The sequence below is a fragment of the Orcinus orca genome, chromosome 3 (assembly GCF_937001465.1).
Source record: "Orcinus orca chromosome 3, mOrcOrc1.1, whole genome shotgun sequence".
Lineage (NCBI taxonomy): Eukaryota > Metazoa > Chordata > Mammalia > Artiodactyla > Delphinidae > Orcinus > Orcinus orca.
Window position 1 is genome coordinate 127,130,253 of NC_064561.1, and position 20,765 is coordinate 127,151,017.

General features: G+C 45.6%; 1 long non-coding RNA gene across 1 annotated transcript; it reads left to right on the forward strand.

Annotated features, from left to right (window-relative positions):
• Positions 1-4,907: 4,907 nt before the first annotated feature.
• LOC125963921 (uncharacterized) lies at positions 4,908-10,765 on the forward strand. The gene is made up of 2 exons (XR_007476368.1): positions 4,908-6,300; positions 10,137-10,765. It is a non-coding gene; the product is annotated as an uncharacterized LOC125963921 (long non-coding RNA).
• The last annotated feature ends 10,000 nt before the right edge of the window (positions 10,766-20,765 follow it).

The window sequence follows — 20,765 nt, forward strand, 5'->3', positions numbered from 1 at the left end:
ATCAAAATCCTTTTTACTTACACGGGAGCACATGTTCCAGGGATTAGGGCCTCATCTCTTTGGGTGGCCATTAGTCAGCCTACTACAGCGGTAAATTAGATTCTCATCTCACCTTATACATCAAGTAAATTGATAATGTGTTAAATTCTTAAATAGAAGAATATGAAGGCAAATAGTCATCTGATCTCAGAAGGGGAATGGCCCTTTTAAGCATAAAAGAAAAGATTAATGGTTCTGCTTATGTAGAAATGTAAAAGCTTGCTTAGGTCTAAAATGACCATACACAAAATTACAAAGAATTGACAAATTGGAAAAAGCATTTGCAACAAAGTTTCTATCATTAATGTATGAGAAGCTTTTATAAATCAGAAAAAGACATCTCCTAATAGAAAAATAGTCCAAGAATAGGAATAGGCATTTCACAAAAGAAGAAAAATCAAAAGGTCAATGAACATTAAAAAAAATGTGCCCTTGCAGTAATCAAAAGCAAGTTAAATGTTGATGATGTATTCGTTTGGGCCAACAAATTGACAAAAACTATAAAGATTGCAAGAACCCATAAAGCAAGAAGAGGAGGAAATTTCCCCATTTAATTCCTCACACGAAGTTATTGGTGCAGACTTTCTCAAGAACTATTTTGCAATAAATGCATAAGGCCTTAAAATGTGTATTCACTTTGAGTCATAAATTGTGATTTTAAATTATGGCAATAAATGAGCAACTAAACAAACAGAATTGTACCTGCAGGCTCCTCATAGCTTCATTAAAACAAGGCGAAATTACAAATGGTCTAATATCCCATAAGGGAAAGGGAAAAATGTTTACAGTATGTGGTTAAATGAAAAGAACAAGTTACAAGGCCATCTGTACATCTGGTCCCTTGACTGTGTGTGTATCTGAAATACTGAGTGAAAATGTTAACAGCTGTCCTCACTGGAGATATAGAACTATGGGTGATTCTTCCCACCATTTAAAAATTCTTCAAGTTTTACACTGAGTATGTATTACTTTTGTAATTTGGAAAGAAAGGATAAATGCATATATTTAAAAACGATCCATACAGAAAAAAGTCATATCTTCTAAATGTGGCAAATACTATTTTCATCTTCCTTTCCATTTTCACCTCCCTTGATTACCCAACACCTGCCCAGTGTTGCTGCAGCAGAAGAGAATCTCAGCCTGCTCTGAGCTGGATCCTGTGTTCTCATAAGCTTATGTCTTTACACATGTTGTTCCTTCTGCCCCAAGTCCCCAGAGAATCCTCCCACTCATAGAAAACCCAGTCCTCTAAGGAGGGCAGAGAATCTTCACAATGCCTCTAAGGAGAATAAATTACTTCCTCATCTTTGCTGTCACAGTTCAGCACACTTCAATATGCCGTGATTGTATTTCTCTTCTGTTTAGGTGCCATGGCTCTATTTCCCTCCTGGATTGCGACCTTCATGCAGGTGAGTCAGAATCACATGGGAACCTCCAGTCCCCGGCACAGGACGTGGGGTAGGGGGTTAGATTGGCCCACGAAGAATGTAAAGAGAAAAAGGCTACCCCCAGCCATGGTGCTAGGAGGGAAAGTAAGGTACAAGGTGCCCAAAGATGAGAGTCAAACCTGATCTTTTTGGATTGGTCAAATGGGCATTTTTAAATTGGACATAATTCTTTCAACCTACTGATTGATGTTGGTTGAAATTAAATTAATACATTTCAGATTTGGTTTGAGTGGCCTGCGTATTTTGGATTTTTTTAGTGTGAAGAAAGCTGTCTCGTTGTTGCTTCTCCTTAACTTTTAATTAACGTTAAATGCTGCAGTTTTGTTTAGCATAGGCTGGTGGTGTTTCCAAACAGGCTCACCTTTTTACAAAATCAGATTCCTGAGCCGTGCTGAATCATTGACTCTGAGTGAGTCTTTGAAGATAATTAGAAACAGCTGGGGAGCAGAGACGCCTCAGCACATACCTTTCCATAAAAAGAAGAGAACAGGTGAGAAAAAGGAGTCAGAGATTAATAAGCCTGGGGCTGGTCAGGTCACCTCTCAGAGTCATAACTCTTGTTTTTATTAAATAAGGAAAGGAGCTTCCATGGCATTTGGTTGATAGCAGCTGCTGGATCTGAGACGTTAGGAAGGAAAGAGCAGGTGTCTTTAAGGAGCGGCTGGGGCGGGTTGTAAAGCTGAGCTCTCAGCCAGGGAGTCAAGGAAAGATGCCATTTACTTCCAGGTTGTCACTGGACTAAGTAGGGAATTGTCTGAAGAAGATCACGGTTGAGTTTAGAATTAAGTAAACAAATATATAGACTCAAATTTTATTGCTCTGGGAGTAAAATTAAATGTGCTGGATTTTGGTGCACTTTTTCTTTCTAGTAGCGGGTGTTCCATTTTGTATGGTGGCATTTGTATATATTAGATGTAGTAGTTGTGGAATAGTTTTACTCTAGGTTTTAATTTTTTTTCCTCACATTCCCAGTGAAAGCCTAAACTGCCCACTCCCAGATAGGGAGCAGAGCACAGGATGGATCGGAAATATTTGTGTGTCCAGAGGCAGAAACGTGTACCTAGGGCTGGTGCTGGCTCGAGAACTAAGCAGCTCGAGCTTGGGTGAATCACAACCTCCAGGGCTCAGTTTATCTCTCGATAGGGTGAGGGACACAGACTAAATCATTGTTATTGATGAAATTGATTTTTAAAAAATGGAGTGTAGTGATTCTGGCTGAGATAGAGGAGGACCCAGACTCTGTCTGCTAGCCTTACCCTGCTCCCTCTCTATCCGGACACCCCAAGGAAGCCCATGGAGTTTGAAACGGAATGAAACCTTAATAAAATTACCTTGTCACTCATCTGAACTCACTCCCTCATTTGAAGACATCCACCCAATCTGCAAATTAATTGAAACATGATTTAAGTACTTCCCTGGTGGCACAGTGGTAAGAATCTCCTGCCAATGCAGGGGACACGGGTTCGAGCCCTGGTCCAGGAAGACCCCACATGCCGCGGAGCAACTAAGCCCGCGAGACACAACTACTGAGCCCGTGTGCCACAACTACTGAAGCCCGTGCGCCTAGAGGCCATGCTCCACAACAAGAGAAGCCACCGCAATGAGAAGCCCACGCACCGCAAGGAAGAGTAGCCCCCGCTCACCGCAACTAGAGAAAGCCTGCTCGCAGTAATGAAGACCCAATGCAGCCAAAGATAAATGAAATAAATTTTTTAAAAAAGAAAAAGGATTTAACTGTTTACTGAGGTTTTAAACAATGAAACAAATCAAACAAACAAAAAACTATGAGAAGGATATTCAATTCATCACCAGAGCATAATTTCTCTCTGGATCTCCCTCCCCACTCCACTCTCAAGTCCCACCTCCCCTTCCTGCTTCCAAAGTCCTGCCCTTCCTCCCTTCCACTCACTACATGCAGACTCCTGAACTCAGCTTCTGGAGTGTGATTCCCAGCCTCCTTCCTCCCCCTCCCCGCTCCTTAGCTCCTTAGCAGACCTGTCCATTTCTCCTTCAGTCCCTTTCTGTCCTGTCCAATGGGAATCTCAGCTTCTCATTATACTCCAGTTTTATCTCATTCTGCCCCCTTAAAACTCCATTAACTCTGTGAACAGTCCCAGGCAGGTAACAGCAGCCCAGTGTGAGATTCATGAATTTCTTCTGTTTAGAGTGGGGAGTGGGGAGGGGTTGGGAGGAGATCAAAAATGCTTATAGCTAAGTATATTCTTTACCAGTTCTCTCCTCACGGGGGATACTAATGTCCCATTCTTAGAACTCCCACCCTGCCTCCTGCTGTAACGCAAATCACTAAAAACAGTGTGTGACTGGGACACCTGGGTCAGAAGCACTGTGCGAGGTTTGCATTTTGGGAGGTGTTTTTTAATGCTCGTTTCCTCTTCCTTCTGTGTTTCTTTTGTTCTTTTTTCCTAACCAGTAGCCATTCCTAGGACCACTTCCCACTGCCCCAGCATTTCTGTGCCGGGACAGATGGTCCAGAATGGAAGGTCTCCCTGGCTCTTTAAGGAAGCCTTGGGATCTTTCCAAGTGAGTTGCCCCATAGGATTCATCAGGCTTTGTGTGGACACAGGGGCACCCGAGGGGGCAGCAGTCCGAGGGGGCGGGTGCCAGCTAATAACTGAGGTCCTTCAATTATCATCAGGGTGTAGATGCAGCTCTGCAGCTAGAAGTACAGCACTTCCTGCTTTGGTGACACTCACCTGTGTCCCTGTGGCTGGGGCTTTCTCAGACACAGTCAATATAAGTTTAAGGGTTTTTTTGCTCCACATGAAAGAGAACCGCAATCGCCGTCCCCACGTCAGAATGACTGTGTTTTCCTAATCACTGTGCACATATTTCCTGCCTTTGATATGTGTGGATCCATTTCCTTATGTGTTACTCACTACTCTGGTGCCATAGTCCCTGCTGTGACCCCCGCACGCACACGCACACGCACATTCACCCTCACACCCCTCTGCAGAAAACTCCCTGTTGCCCGGCTTTGGACAATGCCAGGACCCCACAGAGTGTGCACTCTATTCAGTGCTTGCCAACCAACCTGTCCCTTTGGCAGCTGCAAACCAGCCACATCTACAGATCTTTGCTTTTTTCTTCCTCCACTGGCAGGGCCACTTGTAGAGGTAGGTGATGGAGGAAATTTTAATACACAGCAGGTGAGTGTGAGTGTGTGTGAGTGTGTGAGAGAGAAGGAGAGACAAAGAGACAGAGAGCAGGAGTCTCCCAGGCATCACTCAGCTGGGTCTGTATTTGTATAACATTAGTTTCCTGCTATAACATTAGTTTCCTGCAGAGTCATCGGGCTGGGGAACCAGTTCTGCCTCATTGTAGAGCTGTGCACCTGTTGCAGATTGCATTCACCCCACATACTTTCTCCTCCCTTTGTGTGCTCATCCCCTTGGGCTGGAGCCCGGCCTTTGCACTGGCCCAAAGAGACATGAGGGAGCCCAGGACTTAGACTCAGATGATCTTGTCCGAATCTGGCACTGCCAGGAGAGGCAGAGAGAGGATCATGACGGAGCGGTTAATGGCATATGGTCGGTGGACCCAGGCTGTCTGGATGTGAATCCTGAAGCTGCCTCCTACCAGGTCTGTGACCTTGAACAAGCTACTTAATACCACTATGCCTCAGTCTCCTCTTGTGTAAAATGGGGATGATAAGACTAGCACCCCGCTCATGGGGTTTTTGTGAGGGCTGAGTTAACTCAACATAAGTCTCCTTCACAGTAAGCTCTAGATAAGCACACTATTTGTTATTCATAGAAGCAATGGGAATAATCCTGTGCTGTTGCACAAAGCAAAGGCCCTGCTGTTATTACTAGTTGTGTGAGTTTGGGGTGAATTAACCTCTCTGAATCTCATTTTCCCCATCTGTAAAATGGGGATGAAATCAGAACCCCCTCCCCCCCACCCTGCCCCAACAAGACTGTGCCTTATTGTTAAGCACAAGTTTGTTTGTTGGAAATGGAAATCTGTAGTCGATCATGTCTTTGCTGCTGAAGATTGTGCCAGGCTCCACATGCCCTGCTCTAGGAAGTTTGAAGTTGTGGACCAAAACATCTCAAATATTTAAAATCCAAGAAGGACCAAAAAAATAAAGGCAAGTCATGACTCATTCTTTGGGGTCACATGTCTCATATCCCAAAGGGTTTAGGAGGAACTTGCTTTTCCTGAATCCACATGTGATTGCTCCAGAGGGACCTCCTTTGACTACACCAGGAGAGCTAAAGGGCTGATGGGTTCTGAAGAGCGGAGGAATGCTGTACAGATCTGGGATGTGTGATGGAGCAGAGCTACTGATTCTATTATTCCCGATTCTGCCACTTCTTTGCTGTGTAACCTTTGGCATGTTAGTTAACCTCTCTGAATCTGAGCTTTCTTCTCAAAAGGAAGATTAATAAGGTATCATAAAAGAATCTGCAAATGTTTGTTCCTTTCTCTTGGAAAAAACTTAGCATCTGGGTTTATCAGGCCAACCTTTGGATCTGGGTTGATGCATGGAACATGGTTTATGAGCTATAAGAAGTGAAAATGCAGTGTGATTTTAAAGTTCCGAAGGTACTTATTATAAAACAATAGGTGTTTTTTTTGTTTTGTTTTGTTTTTTTGCAGTACGTGGGCCTCTCACTGTTGTGGCCTCTCCCATTGCGGAGCACAGGCTCCGGACGCGCAGGCTCAGCGGCCATGGCTCACGGGCCCAGCCGCTCCGCGGCATGTGGGATCTTCCCGGACCAGGGCATGAACCCGTGTCCCCTGCATCGGCAGGTGGACTCTCAACAACTGCACCACCAAGGAAGCCCCAGTAGGTGTTTTTTAAAACCCAGCTGAGTTGGTAGTGGGCTTTCTGGATCTGGCCCTTGATAACTCTCCCACAGTTAAACAGTTTGCTCTTCAATCTAAGAGTAGTTCAGCATCTTAAATCATGAAGCAAATTACTGTGTATACTAACCTCTTTACCATGTTAGATAGGATGACCATGTAAAGGGTAAGGAATAGCCTTAGGATGCTTGTCTGTGCATAGCTTGGACAGATCAGATAAAGAGAAAGCCAAAAGGACCATAATGAACAGCCTGGGGATGAAATGAAGATGGTCTGACATGGCCTCTCCTGGTGTCTTCTGGGAATTGCTGTGGCGTTATGGCTGGAGTCACAGGAGGTAATCCTTCCCAAACTCCCACTGCCCAAGCTCTGAAGAATCCTGCCCTGGAGGCATTTTCAAATGCTGGTCACAATCCTTGAAAATCGGCCTACTTTGGCCATCTCCTCTGGGGTATCTATTGATACATTGGGCTGTACCTCCAAACTGTTCTGAAATCTGACCACTTCTCACCACTTCCACTATTATTCTCTGATCCAAGTCATCATTATCTCTCAGCTGAGTTATTGTATATAATCTCCTAAGTGATACCCTTGCTTCTGCCCTTGACGTCGACTGAAGCCAGAGCACTGCACTCTGGAATCATCTACTGACTCCCCATCTCACTTAGAGTGAAAAAAAAAAAAAAGCCAGTATATTGACCTAAACGCCCTAATCCATCTGGCTTCTGCAACCTTCTCTCTCTGTCTCCTAGTCTCCCTGTGTTCCTTGCTCTGTGCTGCCCCTAAGGCCTCCGTAGGAACTATTCCTCCAACAGATGCCTGTGTCCAGAATTCCAGATCATTCTCTCTTCAAACCTTACTCACTGGTTGTTATTTTTACTGGACACACAGGTCCTAAAACTTGGAGATCATGTTTTTAATAATCCCCCAAAGGACAGAGCTCAAACTCTGTTCCTCCAGCCTGCATGGGTTGTTCCTTTCTCTGAATTCCTAGAGCATTTTTATTCCAGGAATCTCATAGTTTGATGACTTATTTATACTTTGCCTGGACTGATCCTTACTCATAACCCATTTTAAAATTGGGTTATTTGTATTTTTATTAGTGAATTATAAGAGGTTTTAATATATTCTAGACACAAGCCCATTATTAAATATATGATTTGCAAATATTTTCTCCCATTCAGTGGAGTTCTCTTAATTTTCATGATGGTATCTCTTGAAGCACAAAAGTCTTAAATTTCGATGTAGTACAATTTATCTAATTTTTCTTTTTGCCACTGGTGCTTTTGATATCATATCTAAGAAGGCTTTGCCTAACCCAAGGTCACAGAGATCTTCTCCAATATTTCCTTCTAAGAGTTTTATAGTTTTAGCTTTTAAATTTAGGTCTGTGATCCATTTTGAGTTAATTTTTTGTGTATGGTATGAGGAAGGGGATTTAACATCTTTCTTTTGCATACGAATATCCAGTTTTCTCAGCAATATTTGTTGAAAAGACTATTCTTTTCCCAGTGAATCATCTTGGCACTCTTGTCAAAAGATAATTGACTGTAAATGTGAAGGTGTTATTTCTTGACTCTCAATTCTGTCCCACTGATGAGTATGTCTATCTTTATGCCATAACCACACTGTTTTGTAGCTTTGTAGTGAGTTTCAAAATCAGAAAGTATGAGTCTTTCCACTTTGTTCTTCTTTTTCAAGATTGTTTTGGCTATTCTGAGTCCCTTGAATTTCCATGTGAATTTTAAGACTGGCTTGTCAATTTCTGCACAGAAGCCAGCTGGGATTTTGATAGAGGCTGCCTTGAATTTGTAGATTGATTTGGGGAGTATTGCCATTTTAATGATATTAAGTTTTCAGGTCCTTCAACGTGTGATGTCTTTCCATTTATTTAGTTCTTTAATTTCTTTCAATAATGTGTAGTTTTCAGAGTATAAGTTTTGTACTTTTGTTAAATTTATTATTATTTTATTTTATTTTACGAAGCTATATAACTGGGTCAAGGATTTTCTTTAAAAAGCAATGGAAGTCATTGAAGGGTTTTAAGCAGGAATGGGCATGACCATGATTGAATTTTTAAAGATCCCTCTGGCCTCTGTGTTGAAAATTCATTTAAGGGGGTAAGAGTAGATGAAGGAAGACCAATTAAGAGGCTGCTGCAGTGGTCCAAGTGAGAGATGGTGGTAGCTAGACAAGGATGGTGAATCAGACACGGTAAAATGTAGACAGACTCAAGATGCCTTTAAAGGAAATTCAATAGAATATAGTGATGGATTGGATCTGAGGGCATGAGAAAGGGAAGTATCAAGGCTTTTATCTTGTGTAACAGAATGGGTGGTGGGGCCATTCATTATGATAAGGAAAACAGGAAAAGAACCAATATATGGTCTTTAAATACCACTTTACCTTAGAGATAATTCAATCCAACCCACATATTATCTCAGTTGATTTTTCTAAGACTTTTATGAGGTAGGTAGGATAAGCATTAATGTCCTCAAGTGCTGAGTGATAAAACTGAGGCCACCATGGGAAAGAGCACTGATTAGAAGTCAGAAAGCATGGGATTTGGCCCAGGCTATGTTCAATATTGCTGGGTTCCCTTGGTCATAACAGTTAACTTCTGGAGTGGTTGGCTTCTTTATCTATCAAATGTGGGACTTGGTGAAGTTATCCCTAAACTCCCTTCTGATCTGCCTTCGTTCACTGTTACCATTCATTCAGAAATACATGTGGGGTTGAGGTACATGGGCAGAAACACATCTGATGATGGAATTGGGATGTGAACTCATCTCCCAATTTCTAGTCCTCTCATTTATTTTTTTCCCCACTCATATTTTATGAGACAAATGGATGTCTCCACCTTGCTCTGGGCAAGATACTGGGCAGTGTGGTTTATACTTGGGTCAATACATCTAATTTTAAGCTTTGGCAACAGGGACACATTAGTTAAAAATCCCTTGAAGCTGTGATTGTGTTTATGATTGTCTTTAATATGTTTGTAAGACTTGTGCTTCAGGCATTTACACTTCTATTCCCACTGTGACTTTAAGCCCTTGCCAAATTTAGAAGTACTCTCTTTTCTTTCCTCCTGTGGTGCCCACTCAGAAACTTTCTCAATCAAGAATGACTCATGGGTTGCTGCCCACAGACCAGACCTTAGGTATTCACTCTGGAGTGTGTCAGGAGTAGTTCTTAATCTCTTATGAAATCTGGTACACGGTAGCAGAAGTCCACCTATGGGGTGGGAAAAGTAAATACCAAAAAAGTGTTGCTGTACTTGAAAAAGGATCCGTGAGTTTTCCCAGGCGATGAAGAGGGAGATTATTGCCCCCAAACCCAGGCCCTCACCACCAAGCACCACCCGCTCAGGACTCTGAGAGGGTGAGGAGAAGACTCGCTCTGTGCTCAGCTGGTTCTAGGCTCAGGCTTCCTCCTCGGTGGCCTTTGTAACCTGAATAAGGAAGAGGGAGGAGGGATTCTCTTCAGGACCAGCCTTTGAATTGGCCGCCTGGATGAAGGCCCAGGACACACCTGATCTAGTCAGTTTCCAGCAGCTTCTTTCAAACAACAAACAAGCTCAGCATTGTGTATATACATTTCCATCACAATAGCTGCCCTGCTTTTATGGAACCAGGAACAATTTGATAGTGCAGATAAAGGGGGAACGCTTTGAAAGAGGATACCCACTGAAATAACACCTCTGTCAAAGGGGCACGTTTCCTCCACACATGATCCCTTTGGACGAGTGTCACGTCGCAGAGAAACAGGAGAGCGACTCCAAACGGTCATTTCTGCACATTTTGATGACGACTTTTACAGAGTTGACTGCAGAGCTGTCGGGCTGACAGAACTTGCCCACCAGCTGGGCGATGAGCCCCGTCCTTGGCTGTGAACAGGGACGCCGAGGTGGAACGTGTGCAGCCGAGCGGGGGAGACATCTCAACGTGTCACTTCCCTTCGGAGGGAAAACAAGGCTTCCAGAGAGTCTGAGAGTCCACAAGTTTTAAGAAAACCAGCTCATGTCTGAAATGGGAAGAAAAGCTAATTATATGCTCTGGAGCGATGAGTCCCCAATGTGACTACATAGCAGAATTGCCAGGAACACTTGGAGAAAGATAAATTCCTAAGCACCTGCCTGGACTTATTGAATCAGAGTCACCCTCCTTCCCCTACTCCCCCATGAGGGAATGGGGGAGCAGGAATCTGAATACGTTCACACCCCAAACCATTTGGACGAGATGACTGACGAAACTCCACTCTGAGAGCATTCATCCACAGGGCAACCTTGAATCACTGCTCTCGCCACAGTCAGAGGAGGGCCATAGCCAGCACTTTGCTGTCTGTGAGGCGAATATGTTAACAGGACAATAAAGGTCACAATTTCAGAGGAATTGAGAGGACAATCTGAATGAGAGAGGATTTTGAAAAATAAAATGAGTAGAAGTACAGCTTCCTGTTTTTTTAAAATTATTTAACGTCTTTATTGGAGTATAATTGCTTTACAACGGTGTGTTAGTTTCTGCTTTATAACAAAGTGAATCAGCTGTACATATACATATATCCCCATATCTCCTCCCTCTTGCGTCTCCCTCCCACCTTCCCTATCCCACCCCTCTAGGTGGTCACAAAGCACCGAGCTGACCTCCCTGTGCCATGCGGCTGCTTCCCACTAGCTATCGATTTTACATTTGGTAGTGTATATATGTCCATGCCACTCTCTCACTTCGTCCCAGCTTACCCTTCCCCCTTCCCATGTCCTCAAGTCCATTCTCTAGTAGGTCTGTGTCTTTATTCCTGTCCTGCCCCTAGGTTCTTCAGAACCCTTTTTTTTTTTTTTAGGTTCCATATATATGTTAGCATACGGTATTTATTTTTCTCTTTCTGACTTACTTCACTCTGTAGAACAGTCTCTAGGTCCATCCACCTCACTACAAATAACTCAATTTTGTTCCTTTTTATGGCTGAGTAATATTCCATCGTATATATGTGCCACATCTCCTTTATCCGTTTATCTGTCGGTGGACACTGAGGTTGCCTCCATGTCCTGGCTATTGTAAATAGAGCTGCAATGAACACTGTGGTATGTCTCATTATATGTATATGTGCCACATCTCCTTTATCCGTTCATCTGTCGGTGGACACTGAAGTTGCCTCCACGTCCTGGCTACTGTAAATAGAGCTGCAATGAACTGGAACTGCTTGCCAGCTCTTCGCAGCTGAGCAATACCAAGCCTGCTGGGTGAGTCACTAACATTTGAGGTCCTGCATTCCCAGAGGAGAAGCGATGGGACCAATAAAGTGGACCACCAGAGTAAACTGGAAGCACCCTCCCCTCTCCTGGTGGGGCTTCTGCCATCTTTGCCGCTGCTGCTTCTGCTGCTTTTCTAATGTTTCCGTGTCAGGCGGGGATTGGGGAGGAGGCTGAGATGGGTACAGGCAGGGGACTCCAAGCTTTGGGTGAGGGGAATGGAGAGGGCAGGAGTTGTGGGGTGGGGTGGAAGGATGAAGAAGCCTTATAGAAGATCAGTTCACCAAGAAGGGAAAAGAGTTGGTGATTTACTCTGTTCTGAAGGTTCTCTTCTGAGATCCGAGGGCAGAGCTCACATACAAGGGACAAGGATGCACGCTGGCCCCCGTGTCGGCCTCCCAGCCCCTCGAGCTTTACAGCAGCTTTCAGCCACCGGAGGCTAGGGCTCAGAGTTTGCCTCCACTGGGTCTGTATGGAGACTGGTACACAGTTCTGCTTCCTTCAACAAGGTCTCTCACCCTTGAGCTCCCACCCAGAGCTCCTTTGCCTCTTGTCTAAATGTATGTTTCTACTGTACCTTAGAAGAAGGTCTCTCCTTTAGAGTTAGGAATTTCCACTTCCCTTAGTACCTTAGGTGGTTGAGATGATAATTCTATGTGATCTCTTTATAAAGCTGGCCGAATTGGGCTTCCCTCTAGCCTGAGGGTCCTCTGTGACCTATTGTTAACCTCTAGGTCTACCCCTCTGCCCCCCACCTCTACCTCACATGTATGGACTGTTTACCCCACTGGACCATAACCTTCCGGAGGGCAGGGAATAGGGATCGTTCATCTTCGGATCCCAGCACCTAGCATGCGGCTCGGCACTCAGGGGCTAGTGGCTCATGCTGGATAAAATTGAAGTTAAGTTAATCTGATAATGTGTTATGTGTCCCGTAACACATACACCACCTTGCCAGCCCGTGTCAGAAAGATCTAGGTCAAAAGATCTTGTTCTGCCGATATTAGGGATGTGTTAAAAAATTCTTTTTTGGACAGTTCAGATATTCAGCAAAAGTCTGCAGATCATTGCCATAAACAATGTCAAATGCACGCTTGCATTCCCCTCAAAATGCCCGGCCCCCTCAGCCTCTGAGGACTGAGGCAGCTCCCCATGAGGTGGGCGTGAAGAGTGAGGCCCACAGCCCTGGCCATGCTGCTGGGGCGTCCCAAGCTGGAGGTTCCCAGGCTGCTGCAGGATGGGCTCCGTGCTGGCTTCCAACCTCCAGCAGCTCAGGTTGCCGGCTCAACCCCTCCAGATTCAAAGGCCTTTGGCCTCATCTGGAACTGTCCCCTATGGCCCATGGGTCTTTAGGATGCTTTATCATTTCATTTCCTGAGCGAGTGGTACCTTCCTGCACTTCCAGTCTGCCTCCTGAGGAGTGTATGGTTGGTGGTCATTTGCATACACGGGGGACATCCTTCTTCTGAGCCTGACATCTTGGTGGCTTTTTTTCTCTGTCCAGGAAGGTGGCTGCCCCACTGCTGTGTGTCACCACTGCTTCTCTGGCAGCTCATTCAGGGTCTGAGAGGCTCAGCCTCCCTCTTATATCAAGGTTTCCAATATATTAAATAAAAATGCCGAAACAGGCTAACAAGAATTGTGACTTTCTTTTTATAGTTATGTTCAAGAAAATGATGCTTTTAATATGAAATGTCACATTTTGTTCATTTTTATACATGACAAAAGTATAGTTTAAAAATATCTGACTGGGGCTTCCCTGATGGCGCAGTGGTTGAGAGTCCGCCTGCCGATGCAGGGGACACGGGTTCGTGCCCCAGTCCGTGAGGATCCCACATGCCGCGGAGCGGCTGGGCCCGTGGGCCATGGCAGCTGGGCCTGCACATCCGGAAAAAAAAAAAAGATACAAAAATATCTGACTGATGTGAAATATCAAAAGTTTTATAGCAAAACAATGTAACTTTAAACATTGATAATCATGACTATTAGAAGGATGTCGTGACTTATGAGAATGTCATGACTGTCATGATTTAAATCATTACTACATTCTATTCATAATCTATTGATTACATTCTAAAAAGAGACAAAAATGTCCCATCACAGAAGGAAGTGTCACATAATATGAAGTTGCTAATTACAAGATAATTATAGGAAATATAGAAAATATTAATTTATAGTGCCTTAGAGACAGCCTGGGTCTGGGAAATTAAAATTAAATGATGATATCTTTCCGCTCTCTCACTTTATCTTTGCGAGAAGCAAAAGTTTAAAATTGAGGCTGTTTATGACTGTGTGACATAAGATAAATGCACTCCCCGACTCCCCTCTCCTCCTCTGCCAGCACCCCGCCTGGTCCCCTACAGTGCTGCAGCCGAGGCCCAGTTGGGCAGTCCCTGGATGCAGAAGGCCTATAGCTTTATGACTGTGTCTGTGGCAGGGGTATGTCCCAGTGGAGAAGCCTGGGCACCACATCGTCTCTGGGTCCCCACCATTTGCAGGCACGTGGCTCTCAGTCTGCTTTCTTCCCAGCAGCCAATCCCTGTTTCTCTTTGCTTTCCCTCAGACTAATGGAACAATTTGCCAGCAGAGCCAGGGCTGGGGGTGGGGGGGGGAATAGCTGGGAATTTACATCTCCCCGGGGGGGGGGGCAATCCCTGGGGGGCCAGTGAACTGACTGGTTCAGAGGTATAAATACCCCAGCTCTCTTGCCCCTGATTGGATCAACTCTGAGACTAATATTGTCTTCAGGGCTTACTTTCCTTGACATCGCACCTTTACTTGGCCTACTTTCCTTCCTGGTCCCACTTCTCTACTCTATTACCACTTTGCCTAAGAATCTCTCCTAATAAAGTACTTTCACCTGCATCTTCTCACTGCTTCTGGAGATCTCAATCTATGACAGGAACTTAACCTCATAAATGACTGTGTGACTTTGGACAAGTTACTCGTCCCATATGAATCTGTTTCTTTATCTGCAAAATTGAGATAGACACACCAACCTTGTAGTGCCATTGGAAGCATTAGAGACCATGTATATAAAGTATCCGGCACAGAGGCAGTTCCAGTAGATGCCAGCACTATCATGGCCTATTTTCTCAAGGCCATTAGGCTCGTTCCCCCGGACATTGACAATATTCTCTATGGTTGGAGCAAGCTGGGACTATAAGAAGTGAGTCCAGTTAATTATTGTCCTAGGACTGAGCCCACGTCCCCCATCAGCTTAAATGGGTCTGAGCAATTCAGCTGTATGCTTTTAAAACCCTCAGCACAAAAGAACATGATGTGGAGTGTGGATGCTGGGAGAGGATTCAGGATTTGATCTTAATCCCTCTCAGGGTTGTATCCTGACCATGGAAATCTTGAGGGGTTTTGATACAAGGTTTACTCTGATGAGAGAGACCCTGCCTCATTTAGGTCTACTGCTGTGTTTTGGAGCCCGTTTGGAGCTGGGCGTTGGTGCCAGGCTGTCTGGTCAGGGTTCCCTCCGGGGAGGCTAGGCCAGAATGAGAATCAAATGATCCCATATACAGGAAGTTATCAGCACTTCCATGTTATGTGCACTATCAGGTAGGCAAATCCGAGTAAGTCATTTCCTTTGTCAAGCCAGAGAGTTGTAGGGACCTAATATTATGACATCCACTCTCATGCTCCTGTCCCCTGCTGTTTCGTTTTCTCTACTTCATTTCTCTCACCTCGTTCTTCCTAAACATAGACTATAATTCTCACAGATTAACTGCCCGGAAGCGTCTATTCCCTGAGGTCTTACACATCTGCTTTGGGTGGCTGCCCCAACTCCCAAAGAAGTCCCCTTTGCTGTTAACTGTAAACACACATGACATAAACAACAATTTAAAATGATCAGAGATTGGGACTTCCCGGGCAGTCTAGCGGTTAAGACTCCGCGTTTCCACGGCAAAGGGCGTGGGTTCAATCCCTAGTAGGGGAACTAAGACCCTGTATGCCGCGTGGCATGGCCAAAAAATAAAATAAAATGAAATGAGTCAGAGATGGCCTGATAAAATCATATGCACTGGCCCGAGGAGATGGTGCTCAGAAGGAGGCTGGCTGGGGTGGGGAGGGTTCCCTGGGCGTGAGAGGTGAGGACGGCAGGGCGGTGTGCCTGAGCGTAGAGAGTTGTCTCAGCGACAGTCCTGGCTGGATTCTGGGGGCAGAGCCTGGAGAGCACACGCACACTTTGTGGCCTTGCACGCAAAGCTTAGGGGAGATGGCCCTTGCTGGCCTGCGAGTGAGCAGTGAGAAGCAGCAGTAGTGGGAAGTGGGGTCTGACTCCAAGACTGTCACCGTGAACAAGGGGTCCTCTGCCAGCACAGCTTCCTCTTGGGAACAAAGTTCCATGTTTTAGAAGTCTCCTGGGAGGAAGTCTCTAGGTAAACAGGAGTTGGGGGGGATGGTACAGCGAACTCCTCCCACCTAGAATTCTCCTTTTAGGAAGTGCTCTGTGAGAAGTTGTAATGACTATATTGTGAGCCCCCCAAATTCCCCTCACCCTAGTAAGGTAGGTTTGTCCTCCAAGGAGGGGTATGCCGGATGATGCGCTGTGGCAAAGGGAACCTGCAGAGGAGTGTAGGGATAGAGCTTCATTCACAAGTCTAGGCAGAGCATGCCGAGGACCAACGCACCGGGAGCCATTTGTTTAGAGCAGCGAGGACGTGCCCCCATCCCCCAGCCCTCGACATCTGAGGCTCCGCCTCCCGAGACAGGTTACAACCCGCGGCGTGCGTCTCCTTCCTGCGCTCCGCGAAGATGAAGCATTCAGTTTCAGGTCATAACTGCGAAAGTGCACCCGAGATACGCACCACCTTGCCATGATTGACTTGGGGCAAAGGGTCAATGAAAGCAGTCAAAACCAGGAGAGGACTCCTATTTCCTCCAGGGACATTAATAAAGGGAGCGCTGTTGTCAAAGGATATAATAACGAACGCCAATCAGTCCTGGAAGCACATCTCAGGTTACTAAGCCTGAAGCGGATGGAGGCCATCACAGCCCCGTCCACACGACACGCACCACACCTGTCCAGTCACCCTGTTTGCCCAAAACACTAACTGGCCCTTCCTTGGTTCCTCTTCCTCATGCCTAATCCTGTGCATTGCACATGTACAGTCAGGCCCTGCCCTGCTTTATCTCCAGGGGCACGTGTTTGTTGTTACTAAATCGTGTTTTTCATGGAAACATGGGCAGGCACGGATTACTTCCTGTTTCCCAAACTTCCATGCATCCACCTGGCAGTGCTGGTTCTGCTCTGAGCCCCCTTCTTCTCACTCACATGAAGCCACCAGATTGGTTAACAGCATGTCTGGGCAAATCATTCTTATCCATTAGCTGAGCGTTTTCAGACGCACCCTTGTTGTCCTCAGACTGAGGGACTGGTTACCTTTAGGAGGGAGGTACAGCTGCCGAACAACAGGGTCTCTACAAAGAGGCCCCATTGTTTATTTTATGCCCAGGTCCACAGTGAGCAGAAAGCTGGCACAGTACGGTGCTGCGAAATCAGTGTCTCCGTTAGTTACCCTGGGGCAGAGGCTGCTACTGGGCAGAGTTCTTTCCTTCGGCATCCTCTGGAGAAGGCCTGGGCTCTCTCCGACATTTGCTGGGATGTGGCCCTCAGGGCAGGAAGTGGACAGCCCTGCTCCAGCGTCCACTCCATGAGCACTCGTCCTACAGCTGCTGGTGGAGGCCAAGGCGATGGGATGGGTTCCGTGGGATGCTGTTCAGGGAAAATCTTCGGGGATGAGCTGGTCTGTATTCTGAGGTGTCAGCATGAGCTCAGTTCAGGGCAAAGACAGTCTCAAAATGACTTGGCGTCCCTTTTAAAGTCTCTCCATCGTGGACTCTCCCGGTGTTGCTGTGTTGGATTGGCTGACTGTGGCCTTTTCCCAACTCTGTTCTGCTGGGGCTGCTGGCCATCTTTGAGGACGGGGTTTGTTGTCCAAACAAAGGAGGAGTTGAGGACGGGGAGTTGTCCAGGGACCTCCATGGCCCTTCCTTGGCCACTTTGTGATAGTCCTATGCTGGGTTTACAGAAACCAGACGGGGAAAGATGAAGGAATCTGCTGTGCGAGCATCTCCCAGGCCAGGCCTTTGTGGCTACTGCTGCTTCCTGGGAACTTGCAGCTCTGGCAATGGTGTCTGCAAGAGCGGGTGCTGAGGGACCCCTACAGCATCTTATCAAACCCATGCTAGATTCTATAGGGTCCCTTTATGAGATGGGAAAATGGGTGGGAAATATATACAGTGTGTGCTTTACACCTAAACTGACTCCTAGAAATGGCATCCTAAGACATCCTGGCACCAACTGATGGAATGGAAATTCGCTTCCCACGAGAACAGCGTTATTTTTGAGAGGTATATCCCTGAATAAAGACTTGGATAAAGTGCAGCTCTAGTGACCTGTGTGTCTTGCAACACCCTTTGAAATCAGCACTCACTTGTTCCTAGTGCCATCGTCCTACTTTGCTCTGTTGTTCCTTACACCAGCACCTGGCCTGACTCCCCTTTTCTTTATCCTACAGATTCTGCTTACTCATGACTTTCATTTACTCTTGTGTCCATCTCAGATGGTTCTTACTATCTCAGGACTTCTATGTATTGTTTTCTCTGTGTGTCTTTACATATTTACCAACTACTGTCAACTCCCAAGTCTTCTCTCTCTTTCTCTCTCTCTTGAGTCTAGATGTTCCCAGAGAATCTCCTTGGACCAGTTAGCCATCATCTTTCTTCTTGACATGTCTAGTTTAGAGACTGTCAGCCAATTTAAAGTTTGCTGTTAGCTATTCTTAGGTCAGGTTCCTGATTTATTACTATTGGTTAAAACAGTGGAACTCATTTGGGGTGATTTTGGCTGAAGTAACCCATTAGAAGGATACTGTGGGTATGTCAGGCCTCTGAGGTTTGGTGTGACCAATACACTAATTCCTCCTTTCAACAGGCTGACTCAAAGCCTTATTAACCTGCTTTTAGCACAGTACACACTTCACTGGAAACTGATGCAATCAAATTGCCCTTTGAGAGGATTGTCACATGAGACAATGGCCAGGACAGGCATAGTTGACTAGGACCCGAAAAAATTAATAGGGCAGAGAATGCAAAACTTGGGAAACTAGAGGAAGGCAGGTAGCTAAATCATGTGTGTAACCCAACTGTTCTGGTTATATATTGCTACCACACAAATCATCCCCAAAGTCAGTGGCATCCAGCAACCCCCATTTTATGATACTCACAGATTCTGTGGGGCAGGAATTTGGATAGGAGACAGTGGGGCATGGCTTGTATCTGCTCTATAATATCTGGGGCCTCATCGGAGATGATTAGCACCGCTGGGGATAGGAATCACCTGGAGATTTCATGTAAATGACTGGTGCCTGGGCTGGGATGACTGGAAGGATGGGTTCAGCTGGGACTGTCAACCAGAGCACTTACGCAAGGCTTGCCTCTCTGCAAGGCTCAGGATTCCAAGAGTAAGCCAGCAAGCAAGGCAGAATCCCATGACATTGCATGACCTAACCTTGGAAGTCATGTAACATCCCTTCCACCATACTCCATTGGTCAGAGCAGCACAAGCCCACTCAGATTCATGGGGAGGGGACATAAACCCCACTTCTCAATGGGAGGAATGTCAAGAAATTGGTGGCCTTGTCTTAAGAAGGCCACACCAAGGATCGATTTTCTCTTTCCCTTAAGGATTGCCTCCCTCTGGTATTCTTGAGAAAGGGAAGTTCTCTCAATTCAGGTCCCAAATCGTCCACAAAACAACCAGCTGCTCCTCCATAAAGTGTGTCTTTTCCAGCTCCCCTGAAGGTCACTGCTCCCCTTGCTGAGGATCTTGGTGTCCAATAATGGATTGAGGTTTCAATGTTGTAATTCCGCTACCTCCACAACGGCCTACGTGGAGAGGGAAGGCAACATAAGGTAGGCCCTGTCTCTTACATCCCTTGGCAAAAGCATGATCCACATCTGTGTGGATTCATCATATTTTGTGAAACACTGAGAGAACCAAAAGGAACGACAATACATGAAGAAAGTCATTTAAAACTACATTATGGGCCTGACTCAGCCCAGATTACAAAGGAAAAGTCTCCAAAGGGATAACAGGGAGTAGACCACATGTGTCTGCCCTCATGTCTTCCCTCATCTCTCTGAGAACCTCCTTTATAAAATCTGCGTTATAATCTTCATTCGCTTTTTGAGAAATTCCAACTCTACCCATGAAGTTGTTTTGAGTTTGAACTCGAACTGAAGAGATTGAGTTCTCTTTCTCTAATAGTATCTTTCCTTAAGTTGGAGTTATTCAGTCCATAGTGATACCCCAGGGAACTCCAGAGGGCTAGTCCACCACTATCACCAGAGTGGGCTTGGGCTCTCCAGATTCCTTCCATTGGTGTTCTGAGGCTCAGAGACACATTCGGGAGTGATTCATCCAGTCTACATGGAGGCATCCCCATCAATGTGAGTTAGAGATCCATCTCGTATTTTTCTTATTGTCTTGCTGGTAATTGTTTGAACACACACATAGGTCTTTCAAGAATAAATATTTATTCTTAAAGGCATTTGAGGTTAAAAGCCTAAGAAGAGGAAATATTGCCCTAATTGTCCCAGAATTTGCATGACCTCTCTGAGTATAGGGATTAGATTTCATTTCCTATCGTTTCCTCACTCTCCTTTCCAAGTTGTGTTCTCCAAGCCTCCAGGAAATTAGAAATTGACCTGTTGCTGACCATGTACAGTTTTATACAGAAGACCTGGCTGAAACTTTGAAATTATGCTTTTAAAGTCTCAAATAAACCCTCAGAAAAGGGCAAATTCTCAGTCAGCTTCTGTTAGGGAGCAGGGAGTGGAGAAGGTTCGAGGTGAGGCTGGCTTCATTCCTTAGAGTCTGAAGGAGTTAGCTCGCAGCAGTGCCAGGGGCCTCGCAGTTCAGCTCTGTAGCATGAAGCCGGCTGGTGGCAACAGATTTCGGCCCAGATTCATAGCCTGACCTGAAAAGCCAGTTCTGCTCTAGGCAGGAAGGCCATTCATGAGCAGATTCAACAGCCCTGTTCTTCCAGAAATATTGACTTTATATGTCACCAAACCAAGAGCCCAACCCTACAGAGCCTAGTGTTGAGGAGAGTAGTATAGATTCTCCTAACCCTGCTCTTTGTTCCCCTTAGGCACAGCAGACCCCAGCCTCCCCAGTGAGAATT